Below are 8,245 nucleotides of genomic sequence, written 5' to 3' on the forward strand. Positions count from 1 at the left end.
ATTTTGCATATTTGGTCTATGATGGAGTAAAAAATGTTCTGTGCTTTTAGGCCAAGAAAATGTTAATGTAATGAGCTATCTTCATGTTCGATACTAATTAGTTGTGTATTTTATTTAGTGATCATTGGTCATTAATTGTTATTAATGCTTATGATGATGTGGTGTACTATCTTGACTCATTGAGAACAAGTACGTGAAAAGATATTAAATACATAACAAATATGTAAGCTAACTTTGCTTGGATTTTTTTTTTTTTTTTTTTGTATAAAGTTTATTTCATGTTGAATATTATACTATACTCTTTGGCAAATGTAGGGCAATGACGATTTTTCAGTCTCAAAAGAATTTGCAAAAGACTCAAAAAATCACATTTTGGAAAACAATAAAGGCAACTGTAAGAGCATTAAAAAAATTAATAGAATGATGTATACTTAGTGCATCTATATGATATGTATTAAGTATTGATTTTGTATTGTAGTGATCTTTACAAGCAAGAACTGTCGAATGTGGTTATTACGTTATGAGATATATGCGAGAAATCGTGACTAAAGAGAAGAATTTTATCACAGATGCGGTATGTCTTTAAACTACTTATATATATTGTAACATTATAAATAGTGTAAATAGTGTAAATAATGTATATTTGACTTTTTATGTTTTATAGATTGATACGAGGAGCTCGTGCTTGTAACTTGAATTGGATGAAGTACACATGGAATGAGTTTAATATTTAAGTCGCTATATCTAATGGACTTCCTATAAATTTTGTGTATGTGTCTATATGGGAATGCCCAAAACTTGTTTTGTGTAAATGTTTTGTTCATAGCCATTAAGGTTATATACTTCAAAGAAATATGTGGTGGGGGATATAATTTTAGTCTTGTGATTTTTGGAATATATAGCACATATGGATTGGTCTTGTAATTTTGGAATTATCATATTATGGGGCAGGTTAATAGAATATATAACATAGTGGATTGGTCTTGTAAATTTTGGAATCATTCGTATACATTAAAGGTAATAGAAGAATGGAATTGTTAAGTTACGTTGGATATATTAGTCTAATATGTAGACCTGAAATATGTACAACTGTTTATTTTAGTTGATGAAATTGTCTTATTAGAAGACATGTAATATAGGAAATGAGAAATGGAAATTAAATTCAAATGTTTAATTTGAGGGAAAAAAAAGCATAGATTACATTAGAAATGTGTCAAGAATTAGATTACTTGTCCATTATTTCGTGTCAAGATAAAAATATATGTGAATCGATACAATAATGAATCATCCAATTTGGAAAATCATTTTCCTTTTTATCTCACATTTACCATAAAATTGTGCATAACCTCTCACTCAAGTTGGTTATCAAAGAAAAAGAATAATTAGTTATCCTATAATTAATATATTATAAATAAATATAATAACTAACTTATCATATTATATTTATAATCTATAGTTTCAATATTGTATCATATGCAACATATAAACCATAGTTCTTTTTCTCTTTTATGGCATTTGATATAAATCACATTTATATTAATTCCTCCAATTAATAATGTATCAAATACATCATATCAAGTATATCACATATAATTGAATCAATTTAATTATATCATATATAATCAAATTTCATCTTGTTAATTTGAACACTTCAAACTAACCCAAATTTGATTCTCAACTTGAGCCTATTGAGCTACCAAGGGGACCTTATGGATATGTAGCTTGAAGCTCTAACGGTACGTGAATAACTAACTAAACTTTTTAATCATGAGATTCACCATCCGTTAACTGCTGGGCACTTCACTAAAGACCAACAGTTACACTCTACGCATACAAATATATTTCTATATCCATACAACCAATCAACAGTGTGATGACCCTTCACAAATCGCTTGTAAGTACAGTTGGGCCATTGCCCCTGTAGTTACATCTAACTCTTTAAGTACCATTGATTCCTCTAATGAACAATAAGTCATAGTTCTACTATGATTGAGTCCTCTCTTCCCAAGAGAGGGTGTGACCACTATGTTCAAGATCTGGAATCAGCCCTTAAGAGAGCAATTTGTGTACTTACCTCAGCTGCGGGGAAGGAGTGAATTTCGTCTTGTGTAGCCTAGCACCCTAATAAGACGAATCCCCCAAAATGGTAGGCCTATTGAGTTGACAATCTGGCCATTCTCGCCCATACAATCAAAGGATCGCCCTTATAGGCAGGAGTTCCCAACTCAGTCAGGATTAAGGTTTATCACTGATAACGGGCAGAATGCACGTTATTACAGTGCTAAGTTCATAAACAATGAAGGTTTGCGTTGATAAAATATGTTAGATTGCGTCCAAAAAGCATTAAGTTTTATAACATTGCGGTCGCATGCGTCCATCGCATAGAAATAATTAATTTTTGTATTTTTATGCAAAAAATGCATTGACGCAAGGCAAAAAGCGCGATCACAGAAAATCAACGGTCGAGCACAGCATTACCGCAAGGCTTTGCAGTGATTTGTGCTCGCAAACATCTGCTGAAGAAGGATTGTCGCATAAAGTCACCGCAACTTGGGGCGTGCATCTGGGTGAAAGGCATAGATAATTTTCCTTTAGCTTAGCCTTGTTCTTAGTTTTTCTTTTATTTTAAGGTGGAAGTGAGAGAAGAAGATTGTGCCGATAGATCGTTCCAGTGAGCTCGGGAGAGTACCGGAAGCATCAAGATCAGAGAGAAGGCCAGCTCCTGCGGAAGCAGGAATATCTTTTGAACCGAATAGGGTTGCCAGTGTAAAGGCCTTGTGCAGCAAGGGATTGCTACTAGGCTCTCTACCTTTATCTTCCATTGTTATTTTGTACTTAAACTCATTTATAGAAATGGAATTTACTTCTCTATATCTGTTCACTCTTTAATTATTATGCATGAGTAGCTAAATCTGTTGAATGGGTTGAGAAGCACTTAGCTAGCATGACTGGGGATCTTCATCCTATGCGTTTATCTTGTATTATGTATGCTTCATTCATCTATTAGAAATACTCGGGAGGGTAGTCTAAGGACAGGATCTAGGCTTGGAAAAGTCAGATTAGAACGCATAATCAAGAGATAGGAGCTTAGGAATAAACACTGTTTGCTATTACCGCATCACATGCATCCTAGAGATAGGGTATGATTGTATGCGGTCACCTTGTCCTTGTGTGCATCGTGCATCATTGTATAAGAAAAGAGTAGAGACTTAGGGATAAGCTCTATGGACACTTTTGCATTCAACACATGTGTCCTAGACTTAGGAGCATCACATTTGCATTGGAAAATGACTTGTTGTGAATGGGTGTAGCATGATCGCATAGTCTTGACACATTCCCAAGTAACGTTAAAAGACTTTCTCAACCCGTTTATCCGCATACTCAATGCATCTATCGCATAATTAAACTTTTCTCAAATCCGCCGCATTTAGTTATTTCATTATCGTAAACAATAATCACAATAACTATTGATTTAATTGGTTACCGCAAGGTTTTCGTGAAAAATTATCACCGCATACCGTTTTTCCAAGTCCCTGAGTTCGACCCTGGACTTACCAGGAAACTCAGTGGGGTTTACACTTGGATTTTACTGAGAAAACTTTATTGCTCAACGCAACTCCATTATCGCATTTCATCCATAATTCCGCATCATAAAATAACGCATTAAGTTTTTGGCGCTGTTGCCGTGGACTTCGACAAATCAGTGTGCTAACGGTAATTTTTCTGATTTCTTTGCAGACTCTCAATCTCTGGCTAATTACAATTTGGAGATTGAGAGGACGTTCAGAAGAAGATTAAGAGACCACCACCAACAACAGCCAGATAAAGAAGATATGGCAGAGCAGCCTGGAAATGGAGCACCAAACGAAAACAACGTCATGGCGAATCCAATCCTTCTGGAAAATGATCGTAATAGGCCCATTAGGGACTATGCATCACCAAACCTCTATGATTTCTCTCCAGGAATCATGAGGCCTGCCCTTTATGGAAGCCGATTCGAAATGAAGTCGATGATGCTGTAAATGATCTAGATTGCAGGACAATTTGGAGAACGGCGTGGCGAGGACCAGCACACCCACCTCCGTAGCTTTATAGAAATATGCAATACTTTCGTGTTCCTGAACATATCTGCCGAAGAAGTTCGACTAACTCTGTTTCTATTTTCTCTGTGTGATCAGGCAAGAAAATGGGTGTATTCCCTCGAGCCGGGAGAGATCACTTCATGGGAACAGGTCGTAAAAAAATTTATGAAGAAATATTTTCCACCTATTGAGAATGCTCGACGAAGGAAACTAATCACTAATTTTGAACAAGACATGGATGAATCGCTCAGTGATGCCTGGGCGAGGTTTAAGAGGTTGGTCTAGGACTATCCACACAATGGATTTCCAGACTGCCTTCAGATGGAAATCTTTTATCATGGTTTAAATCTCGCTTCGTAAACTGCTGCCAATGTGGCAGTCGCTGGTGGTCTGCTGGACAAGACGTATGACGAGGCTAAGAACATCTTGGATTGCATCTCTAAAAACCACGAGGATTGGAGAGAGAGTGATCAGAGACTGAGAATAAAGGATAACGATGCAGATAATGGTGCTATTACTTCACTATAGAATCAGATGACCGCAGTGATGAACTTAATTCAGGGAATTGTGATCAACAGTCCAACACCGCAAACTGGGCAAGTAAACGCAATTAATCAAAACACCGCGTGCAACTTGTGGTGATGGACACACAATGGAGGAATGCCCACAGAATCCGTAGTCTATTTACTTTGTGAAAAATAATCCATTTTCTAATACCTATAACCCCGGGTGGAGAAGCCACCCCAATTTTGCATGGAAGAATCAGCAGCAGAATTTTCAATCTGTGGTGCAGAAAGAAGGGCCACCTGGATTCTTCCCGCGGAATAACAGTCAGACAAGCAATCCAGCCAGTAGCTCACAACCACTGCAATCTTTCTCCTTGGAAAGCTTGTTGAAGCAATACATAGAGAAAAACGAAACTGTACTTCAGAGTCAGGCTACGTCCATCCGCAATCTCGAATTACAGATGGGTCAGATTGCAAATGAGCTAAAGAACAGACCGTAAAAGGCTCTATCGAGTTCAACAGAACTCCATCACAAACCGGGGGGATCAAGTAAAGAGCAATGTGAGGTTGTGACATTGTGGAGTGGAAAAACTGTGGAGGGAGATAAAAAGAAGCCTAGCCGAAATGCTCACATTGCGTTGGAACCTGAAATTGTAGTGACCCAAGAAGAAGAAAGGGAAAAAGAAGCGATAGAGCCAGAAGTTGCGTCCACCTCCAAGCCAACAGAAAAGGGGACCGTGAAAGTGCAGTTATCACCTTTTTAGCAGAGACTCAGAAAGAAAAAGAATAGCGAGGTACAGTACCAACACTTCCTGTCCATGTTAAAACAATTACATATTAATATTCCATTCAGTGAAGCGATTGAGGAGATGCTTGCTTACGCAAAGTTTCTGAAGGATATGATAACTAAGAAAAGGGGCACTGGTAAGTTTGCCATGTAGGCTTTAATGCAAAGCTCAAAATCAATAATTCCACCGAAGATGAGTGATCCTGGGAGCTTTACTATACCTTGCTCCATTGGGTAAGCATTGTGTGACCTTGGAGCCAACATCAATTTGACGCCTCTGTCGATCTTTAAGTAGCTGAATGTGGGGCAACTTGCGCCTATGACCGTGACTCTTCAACTTGCAGATAGATCTCTGGTGCATTCAGAGGGGAAGGTAAAGGACGTGTTGGTCACCATTGACAAATTTATCCTACCAGCTGACTTTATCATCTTAGATTACGAAGCCGACGAAGCTGTGCCCATCATCCTAGCGCGACCATTTTTATCAACAGGTCGTGCCCAGATTGATGTGCACAAAGGAGAGATCACTTTGAGCATAAATGGACAGAAGCTTAAGTTCGCCATAATCCGTGCCATGAAGTTTCATGACGAAGAAGACCTGCATGACTCTGATGATGACCAGAATTTAACTGAAGAAGAAAAGCTCGACGAAGAGAATGAATAAAAGGATGCAAGCGCATCCATTGCTGCATGTAATGCGAGCATAAAAAAAAACAAGGAAGTTGAAATGATCATAACCCGAAAAGAAGAGCCAACAGAAAAAGAAGAAAGAAAAACAACGCAACTGTCCTTAGTAGAACCAACAATAATGGAATTGAAGACCCTGTCGAACCACTTAAAGTATGCATTTTTGGGGCAGAATGAGAAGCTGCCAGTAATTATTTCCTCGAAACTTATTGAAGACCAGAAGAACGTGTTGATGAGCATTCTAAGAAAACATGTGCGAGCAATTGGCTGGATGCTCGCAGACATCCGAGGAATTAGCCCCACATACTGTATGCACCACATTCGTCTCGAAGAAGACCACAATGCAGACTCAACCCTACGATGAAAGAGGTCGTTAAAAGAAGATCATTAAGTGGTTAGATGTGGGCATTATTTATCCGATAGTAGACAACACGTGGGTCAGCCCCGTGACGTGTGTGCCGAAAGAAGGTGGCATGACGGTAGTCCCCAACGATAATAATGAGCTGATACCACAAAGAACCGTCACCAGGTGGCGTATTTGTATGAACTATCGCAAGCTGAATGCGGCAACAAACAAAGATCATTTCCCACTACTATTCATTGACCAAATGCTAGAATGTCTAGCCGGAAATGACTTTTACTGCTTTCTGGATGGCTATGTCGGGTATAACCAGATTATGATTACTCTAGAAGATCAGGACAAGGCCACATTCACCTGCCCATATGGGACTTTTGCTTTTCATCGCATGCCATTCGGCCTCTGCAATGCACCAAGCACGTTCCGAAGGTGCATAACGACATCTTTTCAGACTATCTTGTGGGCTCTATCTATGGGCACACCTATGAAGTCTGTCTGGCCAACCTGGAGAAGATACTGAAAAGATACAAGGAAACGAGTCTTCTTCTTAACTGGGAAAATTGTCATTTTATGGTAAAAGAGGGCATAGTGTTGAGGCATAAGGTTTCTTGGGATGGGTTGGAGGTGGATAAAGCAAAAATAGAAGCAATTGAAAAACATCCACCTCCAACAAGTGTGAAGGTTGTAAGAACTTTCTTGGGGCACCGGATTCTATAGACGCTTTGTCAAAAACTTTTCGAAAATAGCACGACCACTGAGTACGTTGATGGAGGCTGACAGAAAATTTGATTTTGACAACAATTGCCTCAACGCATTCAGGATTTTGAAGAATGCGCTGACAACCGCGCTCGTGTTAATTGCACCTGATTGGACACTTCCTTTTGAGTTAATGTACGATGCAAGCGGGTATGTGATGAGAGCAGCTCTGGCACAGAAGAGAAAAACAATCTTACATCCTATCGCATATGTGAGTAAGATGCTGAATCCTACTTAGACTAATTACACCACTATAGAAAAGGAGCTACATGCGGTAATTTTTGCGTTGGAAAAATTTAGAGCGTATTTGCTGGGAACAAAAGTGCTAATCCATACTGATCATTCGGCGATAAAGTATTTAATGACAAAAAAAGACGCGAAGCCAAGATTGATCAGATGGGTTCTTCTCCTCTAGGAATTTGACATATAAATAATTGATTGCAAGGGGACGGAGAACCAAGTTACGGATCACTTGTCCAGATTGGAAAACCCTGAGGTTGACCGCAATGAGTCAGAGGTGAATGTGGTGTTCCCAGATGAGCAGCTGTTCCACATTGAAGAATTTCCACGGTACGCTGACATAGTCAACTATTTGGTGTGCAAGCAATTTCCAGAGGATTATACTGACCACCAAAAAAGGAGGCTCAAGTACAAATGCAGATCATATTTCTGGGATGAGCCGAATCTGTATAAAAGGGGGGCATACCAAATTCTGCGACTATACATACCAAATGCTGCTCAACAACGCATATTATCGCAATATCACAACTCGCCTTATGGTGGCCACTTTGGAGGACAGCACACTGCAGCTAAGGTTTTACAAAGTGGATTCTTTTGGCCAACATTATTTAAGGATGCAGCTGACTACGCGATGAAGTGTGATCGGTGTCAACGCACAGGTGACATTTCATGGAAACATGCAATGCCTATGAACATCATCTTGGAGCTTGAGTTGTTCGACTATGAGGTATCGACTTCATGAGACCATTCCCTCTGTCGGATGGTAAAAATTATATTTTATTAGCCGTCGACTATGTATCCAAGTGGGTAGAGGCAGTGGCATGCACCG

This window comes from Benincasa hispida, chromosome 2 (genome assembly GCF_009727055.1).
Source record: "Benincasa hispida cultivar B227 chromosome 2, ASM972705v1, whole genome shotgun sequence".
In the NCBI taxonomy this organism is placed as follows: Eukaryota; Viridiplantae; Streptophyta; class Magnoliopsida; order Cucurbitales; family Cucurbitaceae; genus Benincasa; species Benincasa hispida.